General features: G+C 35.5%; 1 pseudogene; it reads left to right on the top strand.

Moving 5' to 3' along the window:
* Positions 1 to 236: 236 nt before the first annotated feature.
* LOC120162996 lies at positions 237 to 20,858 on the top strand (annotated as a pseudogene).
* Positions 20,859 to 21,226: the final 368 nt, after the last annotated feature.

Here is a 21,226-nt window from a genome sequence, read left to right as displayed (position 1 = left end):
TTACTTTAAATATGACAAGTAATGAATCAAATTTGCACACTTTGAAATTCTTTGAATATCACTGCATTAAAAACTCTGTAAATAGTTGGAGTTATAGATCTTTGACAAAGTATCAAGATTGAAAACTGATAAAACAAAGACATTGTCTTTACCCTAGAAGGTATACTCGAACACCATACTCTTCTCTTACAAGAACCAATATAGCATTCTCCTCTCATAATGGAATGAACAAGAGGCTTGGTATTCAGGTATGTGTAGGAGCGGACAACATGGGGCATCTTTTGCGTATGACATTACTATACTTTTGTTCAATACGTTCAATGACGATGATGATCTTTACAGATGGAATAGTCGAGTATGTGAATCTAGTTTAGGTCAATTGCTTAAAAATTGAAATCTAAAGATGAGATTTTTTACTTTCAACAACACCTAGACTATAACAAGTTCTTCTTGACAAACTTAAGAAATCGAATCCGTATACCCAGAATGTATTTATATACATACAATAAAGCTGAGCTATTCTACTAAAGTAATTGGTTATAGAGGAAACTTAAAAGCCTTGACTTTATGAATAGATTATATTCAAACCATTACATTGCTTGAACACTTGGCAATTCAGTGTTTATTCTAATGCAATTTTCAGGTCGAAGACTTTGTGATGAGATGAACCCTCTAGTTAACCCGATAAAAGTGATTATAATATTGAGCTGTCCCTCTAGAGCAATTGGTTAAACACCCCGGCTTTATGGTTAAGATTCAGCTTGCCAGACAATGGAAAATTAAATCAAATAAGGAGTTTTCGATAATGATGGACTAATGGAGTTAAGGAACACCTTTTATAGTCAATTTCACACGAGCACTCAAAAATTTCATTTTTAGATCGATATTTCGACACTGTCTTTGTTAGAGGAGTCTACAAATCTTGAACAAATAGAAGATTTTAGAGAATCGAAATAGAAGGTCTAGTAATGATTATGTTTGTTGCGCCATTTTGTCCGCATCTGATTAAAATACCAAGCCAAGAAAAAGAGAATCTTGTAATGTTCAAAAGGACCAAGAAAGAAATGACATTTTGATGGCCGAAACCTTAGAAAATAGGAGGCCAACCTGAAGCCAACTCTGATATTTGTCAAAGAGCTACAACTCCGAAAGCATTAAAGAGTTATTGATTCTTTTGATTTTCTGTGAACTCATGTTTATGATTTGATTCAATTATGAGCCTGAATTATGGGCAATGTTTTACAAAATTCTTATATTCTCATATCTTTTCCCTTCTAAAATAAGATAAAGGAAAAAAAACATTTTCAAACAGGACAATCTCCAATGTGAAAAGTTACAACCCAAGATGAAAATGGGGCATGATCGATTCCAAGGACCAGATCGACAAATAAAGAACGTGACTCCATCTAGGAGATAAAAAAGAATTAATTCATGTTGCATACATCTTAGACATACTTAAGAGAATCACATTTATCATTTTTTCGCATATATGATATTTGCAGCTTTAGAGTCAAGTTTCAACTTCAAGATGAAAGATACTCGACTCAAAAGCACATTCAATAAAAGCGATGGTGGTTGCTTAACTCAACGGCGAAGAGCTACACCTCAATGAACTTGAAATATTGAAAGATCGTCAGATCTTATAATCAACTTCAGACGGGTTCGAGAGCCAATTCAGAACGAATCCAGTTCAGCTTAACTCAACGACGAGTGGCTAGTTTCCAGTTAACGTTTTCAAGCCATATTTTAACTCCACGGCAGATAATAACCGACTGATAGAATATACCACTTGCCTTTCCCGTGAATGGGAGTCATTTAAAGAATTATGACCAGCTTAGATCCGTGAAGGGGAGCCATTTTCCACTTGAAGGAACTATTCGCAGTATAGTTCAAGGCGAGAAGGGTTATCTACCAGCAAAAAACCTTCGAGTTTGATTTCATTCAGCTCACGGCGAGAAGGGCTATCAGTAAAATAAAACCTTCGAGTTCGATTACGTTTGACATCTGTCATTTTCGACGTCAAAATAAATTCCTTCTTCTCGATTAATAAATAAGGAAATACATAGTGTAGAGAAATAAGGGTCAAATCCATAGGGACTTAGAAAATTATGAATTTTTGTCTGAATTATTTATACCATGCGTGAATAGTAAATTGGGGGGTTTGGTAAAAAGATATTTAAATAATAATAAAAGCGATTTAAAGTAAAATAAAAAAAAGATTTATAGTTGAAAATGGATATGGTAAAAATAGCCTCAAACTTCGCATTGACTCAATTTCCTTTAGATCACCAAATTAGATTTTCCCTTCAGGATTCACGTCGATTACTTTGTCTACAAGGGCAATCCCCGTGACTCTATTTTGTATACCAAATACCCAAGGTAATCTTTGATTCCGGTTTCGGGAATTGATCTAATCAACATCAATTATAGTAGATCAATCACCGTTTAAGTTCATGGAGACCGACTCAGATTATTGCTTATATAACCGTCAATTCCGGTCTCAATTCCCTCATGGCAAAGCTACGTCACCAAGTGTGTTCCCAGGAAGTCAAATGTGCTTTCTATAAGCCGAATCTTCCTCCCACATGTTTAATCACAACAATAATCTTGACCAAATTCTATCTTTGATTTTGAAAACTGTTTTGATTTTGAAAAATAAGCGCAGAGATTGAGAGAGATATTCCGAAGATATTAAGGGTCTGTTTCAATTCTCTCGTTAGAATTGAGTTATCACTTCAGCTCTTGGCTTATGAAAAATTTAGCTAAGCCTGACAAAAGTCATACTTTAGCATATTTGAAAACAAGTTGAAAATAAAAGTAAAAAACAAAAAAACTTGAAAAGTAAAATAAAAGAGAAAGCTTTAATAAAACTAGAAAGAAGAAGAGAATTGTAATCTGAGTTATGTGTTTAGGCTTACCCCAAGAGGGTATTTATAACCTTTCAATGCCTAAGGATAAACAAAGAAATTAAAATAAAATAATCCTAAATATAATTGTTTTTCCCTAAATTCAAACTTTAAACAAGTCTCCTAATGCAACTCTACTCGTCCATCTTCCAGAAGGCGCGTTGAGTATATCTTCTAGAAACTGTCGCTGATTGGACCTTCTAAAAACTGCCACGTCAGACCGTGTCGTGCCCAGAGTAGTGCCCATGTCTCCAGTCATGACCAAATAATAAAAAAATGCAGAATTGACCCTACACAAAAATAACCATAACACAACCAAATCAACATCAATAAATCCACAAAATTGAAGAAATTACGAGCAAATATTAACGATTCTGAACACTCATAAAATTCCCTCCACTTATCTCATGTTTTTCCTCAAGTATGATATAACCAAATTTGTCAAAAGTTCCATTTACCGTTCTTTGTCTAGTTTCACATTCAAGGAAGCAAGGTAGAGACCACAATAACTATTCAAGTCAAGAAATCAATCAATTAAATATCACCAATTGGAACATGTTAAATGCAATTGTAACATCCATTCATTCATTAATCTCAATGCCCATAACTCAACACCTTACCGGGATTCACTCAAATCACTCAATGTGTTTGGGGTATAGAAACACTTATTGTCAAAATCGAAAAGATATTACCATAGGCCTGCAAGTAAATCAAATCTCAACTACTAATGAGAATAAGATGCATAAATCAAAGGGTCTTTTATTGGTTGTAACGGGGCTTAGATAAAGGTGGGGAAAAGGGTAATTAATATGGCTAGAATTCAAGGTAAGGAACTAACAAATAATAACTCAACTCCATCAAAACATTAAGCACAACAAGATAAAAAGACAAACTATCGAACAAAAAAATTCTTTTTGAAATGCATTTGATTTTATCTTTTTCTCATTTTGTTGTTGTTTTGTTTTCCATTTTTTCATGTCTTTTTTTCTCTCCTTTTTTTTCGAACATCATCTTTTTTTTCGAACTGTTATTTTTGTTTTGTTTTTTATGGACAATGCATCGACTAAAATGTTCACTTGCCCTAAAAGGGTAGAAAAGAGGGATAAAATAAAAAGGCTCAGGGTTATATATATGGTGAAAATAAGGAAATGGAATAGGCTCAAAAGTGGTTAACTAGGGGAAGAATGCATGGGTAGGCAATTTTAGTGGGGAAACGGAATGGTTAATCCTAAGGTGCCCAAATCATTTTTAAGCATCATGTTCATGTGTAATCTCGATAGTATTTAACATGAAGGTTCTAGAATACCAATGCCAAATTCGACATACTCAATCCAATAAAATGAGAGCGAAAATGATATGCTTGTAAAGGCTCAAATCTCACCAAATTGTTTTCATGCATTGAGTTAATCATATTTCAACCAACAAAATCATGAAATATCACAAAAATACCAACTTGATCATAATTCATGCTATTCGCTATCAAGAACATCTTAACCTAAAGAATCATTTGTTCCCAAACAAGCATATCATTCCAAAATTTTCAACAAGACAGAGAAATTCAATGAAATTTTTGCAAATTCATCCAACACATGCTAGCATCGAAACATAAAGATAAGAAAAGGGAAATTCAACCTATACTCTACTCCCCCTCACTTAAAGCGTTTTGCCTCAAAACGTAAAATTAAAGTGCAAGAGAAGGAATAGAGTACCCCCGGATTTAAAGTCGACCGCGGTGAAGAAGTGGGCGGTTCGGGTTTGATGTCGTGAACTAGAAGGATGGTTAGGTTAGGTTAGGTTATGTTGTCGGTGGAAAATCGGCTTTGAAATCCTCTGTAAAACCATAAACTGGATGGTATATTAGTAATAGTTGAATGAAAATAGGATCAAAATTTACCTCTGGAGTATTTTTCGATGTCGTCGAATACATCGATATAGTTGGAAGAGAGGAATTAGTGACCACGATTGGTCAGAGTGTTTGGTGCTGGCCTCAGCAACATTGTGAAGTGGAGAGGTTGAAGCACGTTAGCAGTTCGGTAAGGCCGACACAGTGAGGAGAAGAAGTAACCGGGTTGAGGGAGTGAAAACGTTTTTGGGGAGGAAGTAATTGTCTGGAAGAAGAGGAAAGGAGATGGGGTTTTTTGTTTCTTTTATGTGTGGGGTTGTGTTTAAGTTTGAGTGGAATTTGCTTTTTATGTGCATAAAATGTGAGCTTGAAAGTAAAAAATGAAGTGATTGGGAAATAAGTGGGGTCCATGGTCAAAGAAAAAAGGAAGAGAAGAGGGGAGTGGGGGTGGCAGAAAGATAAAAAAAGGGGAAAATATTTTTGGGTTTTACTAACGTGCGTCGGTCTACTTAAAAGTGTGCTAACGTGTGCTGTAGGGAGTTAATGGTATCGATATCGTTAGAGGCGTATCGATACCACTATACATAGTAATATCGATACCATATGAGGGTATTAGTACCCTATCTAGATTCTGTTTCCACGGTACCGATACCGTCAGATGGGTATCGGGTATCGGTACCACACTGTTTGCACGCCATTACATGTCTCCTGGTGTCCGAATTTGGCACTATTCAGATGATAATCTCTCAATTCTTCGTTGTTTAAGTTTGAAAACATTTTGTTCCTACAAAATAATAATAAAAATTAAATGAAACATATTTAATCAAAATAAAAATAAAAATTGAAAATGTAACGGAATTAAAAACAATGGGTTGCCTCCCATGAAGCACTTTTGTTTAACGTCGTTAGCTCGACGACCTTATTCAGACTATAAGTTTTTAGATAAATACTTCTTCCACTTTACACGTTTTTTCCAACTAAGAATTTCCTTATGAGAAGTTCTACATCGTATAATTCTTTTATCTTCTCCTTGTAGAATTTGGCATTCTCATAGATTTTTCTTCGGATTTTCTTTAGCCTTGAAAGCTTATCTGAAATAATCAGTGAAATAGCATTTTCTCTCAAAAAGGCACTCTTCGACATTTGTTTCAGTTCTATCTCAGGTACCTGCAAAACAGAAGGCATAACATTAGATTTAACAAGAATCAAACATAAATCAGAATGAACATAAAATAAATTTTCCAACTCCCTGATTTCCTCATTGTGGTCTTCTAACTCCCTGTATAGATCAAAAGATACATTAGTTTCTATAAACTTATTCTCCAAAGGATCAATAATACCAACATAATTTATGCTCGCCACTTTATCTGGGTGTTTAATTTTCTTATACACATCAAATTTAACGATCTCACCGTCAAATTTCATAGTTAAAATTCCGCTTCTTACGTCAATCTTTGTGTGTGCAGTACTTAGGAAAGGACGCCCCAATATGATATCAGAAGACGTGCTTTTACGATCATTCTCCATGTCAATTACATAAAAAATCAGCAGGAAATATTAAGTTGTTTACCTCAACTTGCACATTTTCTAAGAGTCCTTCCGGGTAAATGACAGATCTGTCGGCAAGCTGAATTGATATTTTTGTATCATTCAATGGTGCATTAGTAATCATATTGTAAACAGAGAGAGACATTACATTAATCCTCTATCAACATGGCTCGTTTTATCCCAACTTTACCAATTTTACAGGGTATTGTGAACATACCTTGGTCTTTCAATTTCGGTGATAACTTTTTTTGGAATACGACTGAGACATGTTCTCCTAGATTTACCTTCTCGTTCTCGATAAGTTTTCTCTTTGTTGTGTAAAGGTCCTTCAAAAACCGGTAATACCTTGGAACTTTTCAGATAAATGAAGGAGAGGTATATTGATTTCCATCTTCTGAAATACGTCTAGTATTTCCTTTTCCTCAGTTTGTTTATCCCTTTTTACTAACCTCGATGGAAAATGTGGTAGCAGGTCATAGGGAGATGGTGTTGGATTCGATTGTTCTTCGTTACTTTTCTTATGGGATCCTGAATCAACAGTCTTTTTTCCTTTTTGGATTATTTCATCTATGGAACGGGTGGCACCACTTAGAAGAGTGATGGGGCTAACATTCTCCCTTGGGTTTACCTCGGTTTGAGATGGAAGCTTACGTTATGATTCCAAGCGACCTATAGTTTGAGCCAGTTGGCTCATTTTCTTGATTATCTTTTGTAAGTAGGCTTCAGTACGAATCTGGAATTTTTCCTGGGAAAGTGCTAACCTCTCAACAATTGACTCTAACGATGTTTTTTGCAGCTGTTGTGGTAGTGGAGGTGGTCTCGTTTGATAACCTTGATCCGGTCTTGAGTTCTGAGCATAACTAAAGTTCGGATGATCCTTCTATCCTGGGTTGTATGTATTGCCGTAGGGATTTTAAGCTCTTTGGGGAGGTCTTAGAAAGTTTCCGACTGTATTGACTTGAGTTGTTGCGTCATCTTGGACCAGTAGATGTTGAATAATCTAGTAAAGAAAATGAAAGAACACAAGAATTTTAACGAGGTTCAGCAATGTGCTTACGTCCTTGGTACCCTGGGCGGCGCTAGATTTTTCATTCAATATATCATAGGTTTTGGTTACATTTCCTTTATAATAAATAAACCATGGTACATATTTACAAAATTAACCCCATATAATCATAACCCCCACTACGAGACTTTCTTTGTAAGGACAAATGATGTTCGTTGCGTTCGCTATGCTCCGCTCACTCTGCTTCATCCTCTGTCCTCTTTATCGGTATATTTATGAGCCATACCTAACAAATCTCCACCTTGGAGAATATCCTACCCCCTAGGAAACATTCAATGTGGGTTGGGTTACCTTACTTCTTTAACAACTCAAAACACTCAACAAGTCCAAGCAATGCATGAACTTGTCTGTCGTAACTGGTTTGGTGAACATATCAGCGACATCTCATCAGTATGTGCCTTCTGAAACAAAATCTCTCCAGATACAACCAACTCTCTGATCTTGTGAAACCTTACATCAATATGCTTAGTTCTAGCACGATATAATTGATTCTTAGCTAAGTGAATAGTACTTTGATTGTCACAAAGCAACTGAACTCCACCTTGCTTAACACCTAACTCCTTCACTAAACCAGTAAGCCATAAAGCTTCTTTCACAGCTTTAGTTGCTGCCATGTATTCAGCTTCAGTTTAGATAATGCCACAATAGATTGAACAGTAGACTTCCAATAAATAGGCCCTCCACCAAGAGTAAAGACATATCTTGTCGTAGATCTTTTATTATCCAAATCACCCGCATTGTTTGAATCCACATATCCTACAACCAAAGGATTATCCCACTGACTACCACAAACAATTCCATGTCCAACTAAGTACCTAAAGATCCACTTGACTGCTTCTCAATGTTGCTTACCAGGTTTAGACATGTACTTACAAACTTGGCTGACAACATGAGCTAAATCAGGACGAGTACATATCATTGCATACATTAAGCAACCAACAGCATTAGAAAACGTAACATTTTCCATATCTTCAGCTTTCTTATCTATCTTAGGGCATTGTTCTGATGAAAGCTTAAAGTGATTCGCCAATGGAGTGCTCACTGGTTTTGCGCTGCCCATCGCAAACCTTTCTAGCATTTTCTCAACATAACCCCGTTGAGATTGCCATAGTTTCCTTGAGTCTCTTTCCCTTCAAATTTCCATTCCAATAATTTTCTTTGCAGCACCTAAATCTTTCATATCAAATTCCTGACTCAATAAAGTTTTCAAACCGATAACATTATCCATGTTCTTCGTAGCAATTAACATATCATCAACATACAGTAACAAAAAAATAAAAGAACCATCATCAAGGCTCTTAACATAGACACAACAATCATACTCACATTGCTTGTAGTCAATCTTGATCATATAGAAGTCAAACCGTTTATACCATTGTCTCGGAGACTGTTTCAACCCGTACAAAGATTTCTTCAATCTGCAAACTAAATGTTCATTTCCAGGTTGAGTGAAACCTTCAGGATGCTACATGTAGATCTGCTCCTAAATCACCATGCAAAAAAGCAGTTTTAACATCCATATGCTCTAAATGCAAATCCCAACTAGCCACTAATGTAAGTACTGCTCGGATTGAAGTGTGTCTGACCGTAGGAGAAAAAATTTCATTATAATCAACTCCTTTCTACTGTGAAAAACCCTTTGCTACCAAACGAGCCTTGAACTTCTCCCCCTCTTTTTCTGTTACTGCTGGTTTCTTCTTATACACCCATTTACAACCAACAGGCTTCTTACCCTCAGGAAGGCGAACTAACTCCCATGTACGATTATGATTCAAAGACTCCATCTCCTCAACCATGGCAGCCATCCACTTGTCGTTTTCCTAACTAGTAACAACACCATGAAAAGTAACTGGATCATCACTGTTAATAGTAAGTGCAAAAGAGACCAAGTCTTCAAAACCCAATATGTTCGGAGGCTTTATATTCATCTGTCTCACCCTATCTCTGGCGAGACTATAATCCTGCAAATCAACCGTAGCGAAACCACTAGAAGACGGTTGAGAAGTTTATGTTTTCTCAATTGGATACTACCAAAATCCACCATTGGCGTGTCTTTCTTCTCCTGCAATATGGGTTGTTCATAAAAAACAACATCTCTACTGATCACAATTTTCTTTGCAACTGGATCCCAGAACTTGAATCCTTTGACACATGTCTTGTAACCCAGAAAAATGCACTCATTCGATTTTGCATCAAGTTTGGATCTCTCATCAGCAGGTACATGCACATAAGCAGGACAACCAAAAAGCTGTAAGTGATCAAAAGTAACATCATTACCAGTCCATACCTCTTCTGCAACTTTCCCAGCCAATGATGCCCTTGGCGATCTATTGATAAGATAACACACCATGTTAAAAGTACCAGTCCAGAAGTGTTTGGGAAGCTCCGCATTCAACCGTAAACATCTGGCTCTTTTATTCAATGACATGTTCATTCGTTCCGCAACACCATTATGTTGTGGTGTCTTACGCACTATAAAATGCCTCTTAATCCCATGCTCCTTACAGAAATTTAAAAACTATGAATCTGTGTACTCCGTACCATTATCAGACCATAAACACTTGATTTTTACGTCGTTTTTGGTTTTCTATCTCAGCTTTCAACAGCTTAAACTTCTAAAAAACGTCAGACTTATGTTTCAAAAAATAAACCCAAAATTTCCGTGAAAATTTGTCAATAAAAGTAACATAATACCTAGATCCACCCAAAGACGATATCGTGGAAGGCCCTCATACATCAAAATGCACATAATTAAGAATCTCTTCAGTTGTGTGCTTCCCAGTCTTGAAACGAACTTTAGTTTGTTTACCAAGAACACAATACTTACAAAAATCGAGCTTACAACTTTTAACACCATGCAACAGATTTTTTATGCAATTCAGTCATACCACGTTCACTAAGATGAGCAAGACACATATGCCACATTTTGGTAGTATCATCACAGGACTCAACAGAATGAACTCCACCTACAACGATACTTCCTAACAATCTGTAAATATTCCCTGTAGTCATCTTTCTTTTTATCACAATCAAAGCTCCTTTAATAATCCGAATGGTTTCCCTATCCTCATCAGCCTTAGGGATAAAACCATTCTTGTGCAAATGGCCCAAAGAAATCAAATTCTTTTTCAAATCTGGGATATGTCGAACACCACACAACGTCCGAACAGAACCACTATACATCTTAATTTTGACATCACCAATACCAACAATATTGCAACATCGATCATCACCCAAAAAACAGAACTAGAATTAACCGACCTGTATATCGAAAATAATTCCCTATTTGGTGTGATGTGATAAGAACATCCAGAATCAAGAATCCAAGCATCTGTCAATTGAGCCGTTGAAATAGAGAGCATACCACCCTTACTACAATCAGAATTATCATCCTCGACCACATACATAGACTTGGATGAGTCATCACGCTTCTCATCAGTCTGTTTTTTCAACTTCAGACAGACTCACTTCATATGTCCCGCCTCCTTGCACTTGTAACAGTGAATTATCTTATTATCCCTAGATTTGGATCTAAAATTTTACTTCCCAGACCCTGCATTCTCTGACTTCCATCAACGGTCTTGATTACCCTTGACATATAAGCTATCAACTTGAGAGCTTTCCCCTACATTCCACTTCTGCTGGTTGTGAACTAACAAGGTTGCAATAATCTCCTCAACTTTGATAGTCTCTTTCCCATATGTAAGAGTAGTCACCATGTGTTCGTAAGAGGGAGGCAACAAACACAAAAAAATCATCGCTTTATCTTTATCCTCAATTTCACATAAAGTCTAGCCAAATCAGAAACGATTTGATTAAAGACATTCACTTGTTGTGCTAAATCATGATCATCCTACATTTTCAGCCTATACAGTCGCCGCTTTAGATACAGTTTAGTCGTTAAGGATTTGGATGTAAACTGACTTTCCAACTTCTTCCAAATTTCATCTGGAGACAACAGATACATGACGTGATACATGACCTCGTCCGCCAAATATAATCGTATGGTTGTTGCGTTCACTACCGCAATTCTTCCCAATCTTCCTCCTCCATCAATGACGGCTTTGTAGGTCGTAAAGCCTTCATGATCTCTTGCTGCGCTAATAGAGCATTCACCCTTGTTTTCCATAATCCTAAGTTACCCTAACCATCGAATTTATCAACTTCGAATTTAGCTCCTGACATCTGATACCAATTATTGAATAATCGGGTAAAGAAAACAAAAAGAACACAAGAATTTTAACGAGGTTCAGCAATGTGCTTACGTCCTTGGTGCCCTGGGCGGCGCTAGATTTTTCATTTAATATATCATAGGTTTTGGTTACATCTCCTTTATAATAAATAAACCCTAGTATATATTTACAAAATTAACCCTGTATCGTACTACGGGGCTGCACCCCCGTACCTCCAACCCACATAATCGTAACCCCTACTATGAGACTTTCTTTGTAAGGACAGATGATGTTCGTTACGCTCTGCTCCATCATCTGTCCTCTTTACCAGTATATTTATAAGCCATACCTAATAGTAGACAACCATCTGTTGGATGATCAGGTAATGCACATATTCTACATAATCTGTTTAGTCATGTATTTCTTACAATAAGAGAGTTGACAACTTCAGTTAATTTATCTATCTTATTTTCTTAGAAGACGAACTTATCGCATGAACCCTTCGAGGAGGTTCATTATTTGCGCGGAACTGTTGGGAATTTACGTCCATTGTGGAAATTAAGTCCCTAGCCTCGGTAGGAGTCATGTTCACCAAGGCTCCTCCGCTAGCAGCATCAATCATCTTCATCTCCAGGGGAGTTAATCCTTCATAAAAGTATTGAATGAGTGTTTGTTCAGTTAACCCATGTTGTGGGCAACTAGAACATAACTTTTTAAATCGGTCCCAGTAGTCGTAGATTGACTCTCCATCAAGCTGCTTGATTTTAATATTCTCCATCGTAGTTCACTTACGTTTGCCGCATGGAAAAACCTGTCAAGAAAAAGACGAGTCATTTGAGCCCTTGTAGAAATAGAATTAGGGGGTAGATAAAATAACCACTCATTAGCCGATTCAGCTAAGGAAAAAAGAAAAGCTCTAAGTTTGATTTGGTCCTCGGTTACTCCCTGTGGTCTCATACTAGAGCAGACCATGTGAAATTTCGTGAGATGTTTGTGTGGATTCTCGTCTAGCAATCCGCAGAATGTAGGGAAGATATGAAAAAGGCCAGTTTTTAACTGGTATGGAGTTTCACCTTAGGGAAAATCAGTGCACAAAGACTCTTGTTAAGTGGGTGTCGGGGCTAACTCCCGAATAGTAGGATCGGCCATCGAATTGGTTCTGTATTAACAGATCCACCTGAATTTGATTCTGATTATGGATTTGATTGTTGTCTCCTTCTTTCCTAAAGTGTCTGTGCGTGAAGTCTCCTAGCTCTGGCTTCGATCTCTGGGTCGTACTCCACTAATGCGCCCAGATTAGTCCTGGTCATAAATCAAAAGCAAACAAAAAATTAGTAACTTTGGCGAAGTCCCCGGTAACAATGTCAATTTGACAACTGTCATTTTCGATGTCAAAATAAATTCCTTCTTCTCGGTTAATAAATAAGGAAATACGTAGTGTAGAGAAGTAAGGGTCGATTCTACAGGACTTAGAAAATCTAAATTTCTTTCTGAATTATTTATGCCATGCATGAATAATAAATTGGGGGGTTTGGTAAAAAGATATTTAAATAATAATAAAAGCGATTTAAAGTAAAATAAAGAAAAGATTTATAGTTGAAAATGGATATGGTAAAAATAGCCTCAAGCTTCACTTTGACTCAATTTCCTTTAGATCATCAAATTAGATTTTCCCTTCGGGATTCACGTTGGTTACTTTGTCTACAAGGGCAATTCTCGTGACTCTATTTTGTACCGAATACCCAAGGTAATCTTTGATTCTGGCTTCAGGAATTGATCTAATCAACATCAATTGTCATAGATCAATCACCGTTTAAGTTCATAGTGACCGACTCAGATTGTTGCTTCTATAACCGTCAATTCCGATCTCAATTCCCTCTTGGTGAAGCTATGTCCCTAAATGTGTTCCCATAAAGTTGAATGTGCTTTCTATAAGCCGAATCTTCCTCCCACACATTTAATCGCAACAACAATCTTGACCAAAGTCTATCTTTGATTTTGAAAACTGTTTTGATTTTGAAAAATTAGTGCAGAGATTTAGATAGATATTTCGAAGATATTAAGGGCATGTTTTAATTCTCCTGCTGGAATTGAGTCATCGCTTCAGCTCTCAGCTTATGAAAAATTTAGCTAAGCATGAAAAAAGTCATACTTAGCATATTTAAAAACAAGTTGAAAATAAAAGTAAAAACAAAAAAACTTGAAACGTAAAATAAAAGAGAAAGCTTTAATAAAACTAGAAAGAATAAGAGAATTGTAATCTGAGTTGTATGTTTAGGCTTACCTCAAGAGGGTATTTATAGCCTCTCAAAGCCTAAGGATAAACAAAGAAATTAAAATAAAATAATCCTAAAGATAATTGTTTTTCCTAAATTCAAACTTTAATCAAGTCTCTCAATGCAACTCTGCTCGTCCATCTTCTAGAAGGTGCGCTGAGTAGATCTTCTAGAAACCGTCACTGACTGGACATTCTAGAAACTGTCACGTCAGACCGTGTCATACCTAGAGTCGTGCCCATGTCTCCAGCCGTGGCCAAATAATAAAAAAATACAGAATGCGCCCATTTTATCGCTAATTTTGGAAAGTATGATCCTGCATGAAAATCAGCATGACACAATCAAATCAGCAGCAATGAATTCACAAAATCGAAGAAATAACGAGAAAATATTAAAGATTCTGAACACTCATCCACATTCAGCTCAGGGGCATATCAAATTTACAGCGTAGCTCAAGGCGAGAAGGGTTATCTGTCATTAAAAACCTTCGAGCTCGATTACATTCAACTCAAGGGCATATCAAATTTACAGCATAGCTCAAGGCGAGAAGGGTCATCTATCAACAAACCTTCAAGTTCGATTACATTATGCTCAAGGGCATATCAAATTTACAGCATAGCTCAAGGTAAGAAGGGTCATCTCTTAACAAACAACTGTCGAGTTCGATTCCATTCAGCTCGATGGCATATCAACTGAATGGTAGCAGCGAGGAACTACTTTCCGGTTGAAGTTTAAACCAAGGTTTTTAAGTCAAAAAGAAGATCTAGGGCAATCTCTCAATCTAGTATAACATAACTCAAGGAGATGAGGGTTATCTGTCAACAAAAACCTTTGAGTTCGATTCCATTCAACTCAAGGGCATAACAAATTTACAGCATAGTTCAAGGCGAGAAGGGTTATCTGTCAATGAAGACTTTCAAGTTTGATTCCATTCAGCTCGAGGGCGTATCAACCGCATTGTAATAGCGAATAACTACTTTTTGGTCGAAAACGAGGTCTTTAAGTCAAGAAGGAGATCTAGGTTAGCTGTGTTTTAGTGACAAGAAACTATCTCCCAGCAGCATAGTTTAAGTCGAGAAAAGCTATCTGTCAACAAAAAATCGTCAAGTTTGATTCCATTCATCTCAAGGGCATATCAATTACTTTCTGATCGAATTTTCAAACTGAGATCTTTAAATCGAGAAGAATACCAAGGTTGACTACGATTTGGCAACAAGAAGTCACCTTCCGATTCAAATTTCGAACTACGGTTTCAATTTCATGAAGAATGATATCATTTCAAGACTAACTCAACTTCGCGACGGAGGAGTCATCTACAACACAATTTCACAGGCAGTTATTCCTAATTGCAATATCAGAGTCAATTTTCAACTCCACAAGGGAGGATATTAGACTCAGTGATCCTTTCATAACAAACAAAAATTTGTGTCTTTTTATCTTTGTCCTATTTTTCGTTACACAAAAAAGACAAAGAGGGCAGCTGTAGACACTCATTTTCGTCCGGAGCTTTTTTAAATAATATAGTATAGTTTTTGATTTATTTTGAAACATATAATTTTTTTTAAAAATCGGTTTTTGAAAATATATATAATATATAGTTTTTGAAAACATTTTGAATATATATATATATATATATAATAGTTTTTAAAACATTTTGAATATATATATATATATATATATAATATAGTTTTTTGAAAAACATTTTAAAAATATATATTTAATGTATATTTTTTGAAAACATTTTGAAAATATATATAATATATAGTTTTTGAAAATATTTTTGAAAACTTATATAATATATAGTTTTAAAATATTTTTGAAAACTATATAATATATAGTTTTGAAAACATTTTCAAAAATATATATAATATATAGTTTGAAAATATTTTTGAAAAAAATATATTATATAGTTTTGGGAAATATTTTTGAAAATATATATACTATATTATTATTATTATTATTATTTATCTTTATTTATACTTTTTATTTATTATATGTTTTATTTTATTTATTTTATTTTATTTTAATTCGGTCCAGGTCCAGCAAGGGTGTGGGCTGCCCAACCGGGTAGGCAGGCCTGACCTAGTAAGCCTACCTGGATTAGGGTTTTAACATTTGTCAAAGCGTCGCAAGCATTACAGCCGTTGGATAAGATCAATTGATCCAACGGTCCATAACTGATTAAGGGATTAGGGTTTGCTAAACCCTAAGATATCAATCACTTGCGTAGCCAGATCTAGACCGTTGGATCTGACCCAATCCAACGGGCAGAAAACGATCTCAGCAGGAACAATGCGTTACCAACCAACTAAGATCCCCAAGACTGAACCATCTCGGGGTGTTCAGTCAACCCACAACCACGAACAATCCACTAACATCCCGAAATAACCATGAACGATCCTGAGATCACCATAAACGAACCACCGGCAGTGGGGTATAAATACCCCACCAAATCTGTCACGAAACACAAGGATCGGAGAGCAACCAAACACAAAGGAAACACAACACCACGACAAGAAAAACCAAAAATACAAGCAACACAACCGCAGTAGCTATCAAAATACCAAGAGAAACAAAACAATATACGATAAAAATAAGACCGTCGAGCAAAAAAACCAAAATAGCAACACAAAACAATCAAAGCACGCAAGGACTAAACGGAGTGTCAGTCTCGGATCGAGAGGGAAGAGCCACCGGAAAACGAAAAGTTCACCGGGAAAAGTAAAACCCGAGAGCTTCATTTTTAGATCTAGGCCCATTGAGGTTTTTTGTGGTAATCGGACTCTGGTTTCGTGTTCATGAGGTTGGGGGGAATATTTTGGGTATGGTCAGGAATTTTTCCGGCCATCGGAGTGGCGGCGGACGGTGGTTAGCCACCAAAGCGGTGACCGGGTTTCGGCCAACTATTGAGGAAGGGGAGAGCATTTGGGAGGGGTGTTCAGAGTTTTATTTTCTGGTTTGGTAAAAATGATATTTTTTCGGTTTTGGTCTATTTATAGAGGAGAGACCACTGTGTAATTAACCAATAGTTAAATTATTTCTGCAGTCCCTCATATTTTGAAGTGTAATTCATTTTGGTCACTTGTTTCAATTTTGCCTCTGAATTTTTAATTTATTCAATTTAATCCCTGTTTACATTTCTTATATTTTTCAATTTGGCCCCCTAACTTTTTATTTTTCTCTTGCAGATCATTTTTAGTACCAATTTAATCCATCAATTTCAATTTATTTCAATTTCGTCCTTTAAATTTTTAGTTATTCATTTTTTCCCTTTTTTAATTTTAGCATTTTTTATTTTAATTATTTATTTTTTTCCTTTTAATTTTAGTATTTTATTTATTTATTTATTTGTTTGTTTTATTTTTTACTTCTTATTATTTTTATTTTATTACTTTTAAAATTTAACATTTTTTTATTTTTTTTATTTTTTCCTTTGATTTATTTAATATTTTTTATTTTTATTTTTATCTTTTTTTCCTTTGATTTATTTATTTATTTATTTTCTTTGATTTATTAAATATTTATTTATTTTTTTATCTAATATTTTCGACTTTTTAGGGATACTTTCAACCAATCAAAGGTAAATAATTTGAATCGAATGTTTTAAATTTTAATTTTCGCAACTATGACAACCGACAAATTAAATGGTACCGAAAGGGCAGTTCAAGTGTGCTAATCCTTCCTTGACTGCAACCGACTCCCGAATGCGACATATTTCTGGCAAAACGCATATCTGGTAAGATGGTGTCCGATCAACCAAATTTTTTAAAAAAAATAAATGATTAGTGACGGCTCTAACATTTTATTTAAGTCGAAGCCAAATTTCAGGCCCACCCGAAAGATGGTTGCGACAACAACATAGACGATGAGAGATGAAAAAGTTTTTAAGATTTTTTTAAGATTTTTAAGGGTTTTGTGAAGATTAAGAATTTTAGAATTTGTTTTGATTTTTTAAATGAAAAATTGAAAATTAAATTACATATCAAATAATGAATGATAATTTTTTTTAATGGCAATTAGCGGATTGACTTAAAATTTTCATCTAAAACTTAAAAATGGATAAAGTGCACAAATGATTCTCTGACTATAGGATATTACTTTGTCGAGTCTCCATCTATGAAATGTTACAAAATAATTCTTCGATTATAGGACACTGCTTTGTTGGATCATTGAACTATTAAAAGTTACAAAATGATCACTTAATTATTTATATATTTGAAATTCGTCTATTTTCGTTAAAAAATTGATGTCCATTGAGCTAGATGATAACCTATTGACTGAGATATGAAAAAATTTGATTCCTTAACCGTTTGAGTTGTATTTTGTGTATCGATTCTCCATTTATATTATATCGTCGAGCTAGTGCTTGAAAAATTATATCGTCGAGCCAGAACATGAAAACAACGACGGTGTCAGTAAATATCATTAAAATATGATTTTATCACACCTCAATCAACATATCAACGTCCAGCTTAGAGAATCGTTAATTTTTTTAACGAAAAAAAACGAGTTTGGAACATACGAATAGTCAAATGATAATTTTGTAACTTTTAATATACGACAACTCAACAAAACAACATGCTATAATCGAAGAAACTTCTAATACCCTAGTGATTCAACAAATCAGTATTTTATAATTAGAGACTATTTGCTTTACTCTTAAAAAAAATACAACTTCAAGATTTTTTTTTTTGTTGATAATCAATCATCATGAAAGGGAAAGTAACAGAACATTGTTTGGTTGCATTTATCCATTGTCTGTTAATGCCACTCTGTCAAAGGCCGCTGTCTTCAACTCTCTCCCTTTTCTTCCTCAAGGGGAATAAAAGAGGAGGGGAAATACGTGAAATTTGTATATCTCTTCGCATCCAGTAAACTTCCTTTTAATTTCTTTAATACTTTGGTTTGTTTTTGGAATAATTTCCATTTAAAGTTCATGATTCAATGGTGATTCGATGGAATAATCGTCAGTCTTGGTGATTCAGTGGTTGGCAATTGTGTTTTTCATTTTCTTTTTTTGGGTTTTGCTTGAATTTTCCCAGGAAGAAAAAGGAACTCATCAAAAGGGGATCAAATATTGGGTTTTCACAAACTTATCAAAGGAAATCAAGATTGGAGTTTTCCTTTTCTTTTTAGATCAGGAGAAAAACATGAAAAACGATTCAAAAACGACATTTTTCATGATATCTTTGCAATTCATGTATATCCACCAAATTTGATAAATAGTGGGAATCTTGCTTTATTACTTTTTAGCATTTCATTGCCTTTGTTGAGGATAAATGGACGACAAGAAACAAAGAAAGAAAGAGAAACCGACCTCTTCCAGACAGATTTTCTGCCTTTCAGGACCCTTACCTCACTTCAGTTGATTGGTAAACACCTTTTCCTTCATTTGTTTCATTAACAATCTCCAATTTATGTTTACATTTTTTTAAACTTTTCTCTCAAGTGAAAAAAAAATTGCATGATATGCCTGAGGCATTTAGGAAATTCATAGATTTGCAAGTGTAGGATTATCTCAAACAGAATTTCATCTCAATTCATAATAGTTATATGAATGAGCTAACTTATGATGCTGAGAACCATAAATCTTGTACTTGTCTAATTGTAGTTAATCCCGAGCTAAAACTCCTTTGTCTCGATGAATTGGAACTCTTGTTGAGAAAATTATAATGAAGTAGTATGAACAATAGATAATTCTAATTTCCCTAAGCAAGATCAAAATCCAGAAGATTTGTTGGTGCTGAGAACTCTGAGGGCCAAATTCAGTGAGGTTTGCAGCGAAAGCTGCAACCTATGAGAACATGTGGTTATAATATAAGACGGATAACGTGGTAGTTTCCTTTATTAGTTTTTAGTTGTATCTTTTGACAAGAGAATTGTTATGTTTAAGGCCTCTCTTTTTTTCCTTTGATGAGATCGTTCAAGCATTTTCTTTTAGTAAATGTAAGGGGCTTATTTGTGGTACTTTGGTAGGAATGATTTTCATGACCGAAGAATTGTTGCTGCAAGCTTGGTTCAGGTAGTGTACATTATAGAACGTGGTCGCCAACAGAACCGCATTGACCCTCTAGCTCATGCACCACCTTGGTGCCAGTTCTTCAATTTCCAGTTGGTCCATATTCTCGTAGACGATGTTGATAACTCGATTTTTGGTGCCATTTATGAATTCAATTTTTCTGACGTCAACCACAACCATTCAGCCCAAAGTTATCCACATTATGTTATTGCTTTTTGGGGTACTATAAATAAGTCAAACACGAGGTCTCGTGATCTGAAGTTGGATTTCCTGTGCGTCCGTAATAGACTTCATGAAAGCTCTCATTCTCAGCAAGCAATGCAGGCTGTGGAGGGTACCTTTGCGGTTGCTGGAAATTCAAGAATTTGGTTAACCGGCCATTCACTAGGATCAGCTATTTCATTGCTTATAGGTAAAAATATGACTAACATGGGTTATAACGTTGAAGCTTACCTCTTCAATCCCCCATTCTTGTCTGCTCATATAGAAGGAATCAAGAGTGAAAAGCTGAAGCATGGGATTTGCTTTACAAGCAGTGTAGTCAAAGCTGGAATCGCTGTTGCTATAAAAGGTCTCAATCATAGGCATGAGAATGATGATCCATTCAGTTTGCTCTCTGCTTGGAAACCATACCTGTTTGTGAATCCTGCAGACCTAATATGCTCAGGGTATATTGGCTATTTTGGACACAGGAAGCACATGGAGGAGATCGGGGCCGGAAATATTGAGAAAATTGCAACACAGAATTCTATAGTGAGTTTACTCTCATGCTCGGAGAAAAGGGATTTAGAACCACTGCATCTGATTCCTTCAGCTCATCTTACTATTAATTTGCGTCACTCGCCGAATTTCAAAAATGCTCATGGAATTCACAAATGGTGGGATCATGCTTTTATTGGTCTGTCAGAACTACATGAGTACAATACATATGATATGGATGAGAAGTTACTTTTAAGAACGCTATATAATAAAAAGTTAAAATCCTGACATTGGTGTAAGAACTATGGGTTATTGTAATCGACTTCCTGTTCCGTTTTTACCATGAAGACATACACTCAATTCTGTTCATAGTGTAAATGAATCCGTTAGAACTCGAAGGAGTCCGGTTCTTGAAACATTATATCTACATTGTAGATGTTAGGGGTTAATGGCAGAGAACTTTGATAGCCTTGACAATCATGCTTGGTCATGTTGGCCCCTTTCTTTGGTCTCTCACTTTGCCTTTTCCATTCTAGCTTTTGGTTGAAAATATTCTTTCATTGATTCCGAAATTAAAAAAAAATGGAATGTATTGTACCTTTAATGAAATGGAATGCAGATGCTTATCATTATTGCTCTTCTTTAGAGCACAAGGTTCTTAACCTTGAGGTCGTGGGATCGAGTCCAACGGAGGGCA

This window comes from Hibiscus syriacus, unplaced genomic scaffold, assembly GCF_006381635.1.
Source record: "Hibiscus syriacus cultivar Baekdansim isolate YM2019G1 unplaced genomic scaffold, ASM638163v2 tig00111427_pilon, whole genome shotgun sequence".
NCBI classification, from domain to species: domain Eukaryota; kingdom Viridiplantae; phylum Streptophyta; class Magnoliopsida; order Malvales; family Malvaceae; genus Hibiscus; species Hibiscus syriacus.
Note: the sequence above shows the minus strand (reverse complement) of the source record. Positions and strands in the feature narration are given on the sequence as shown.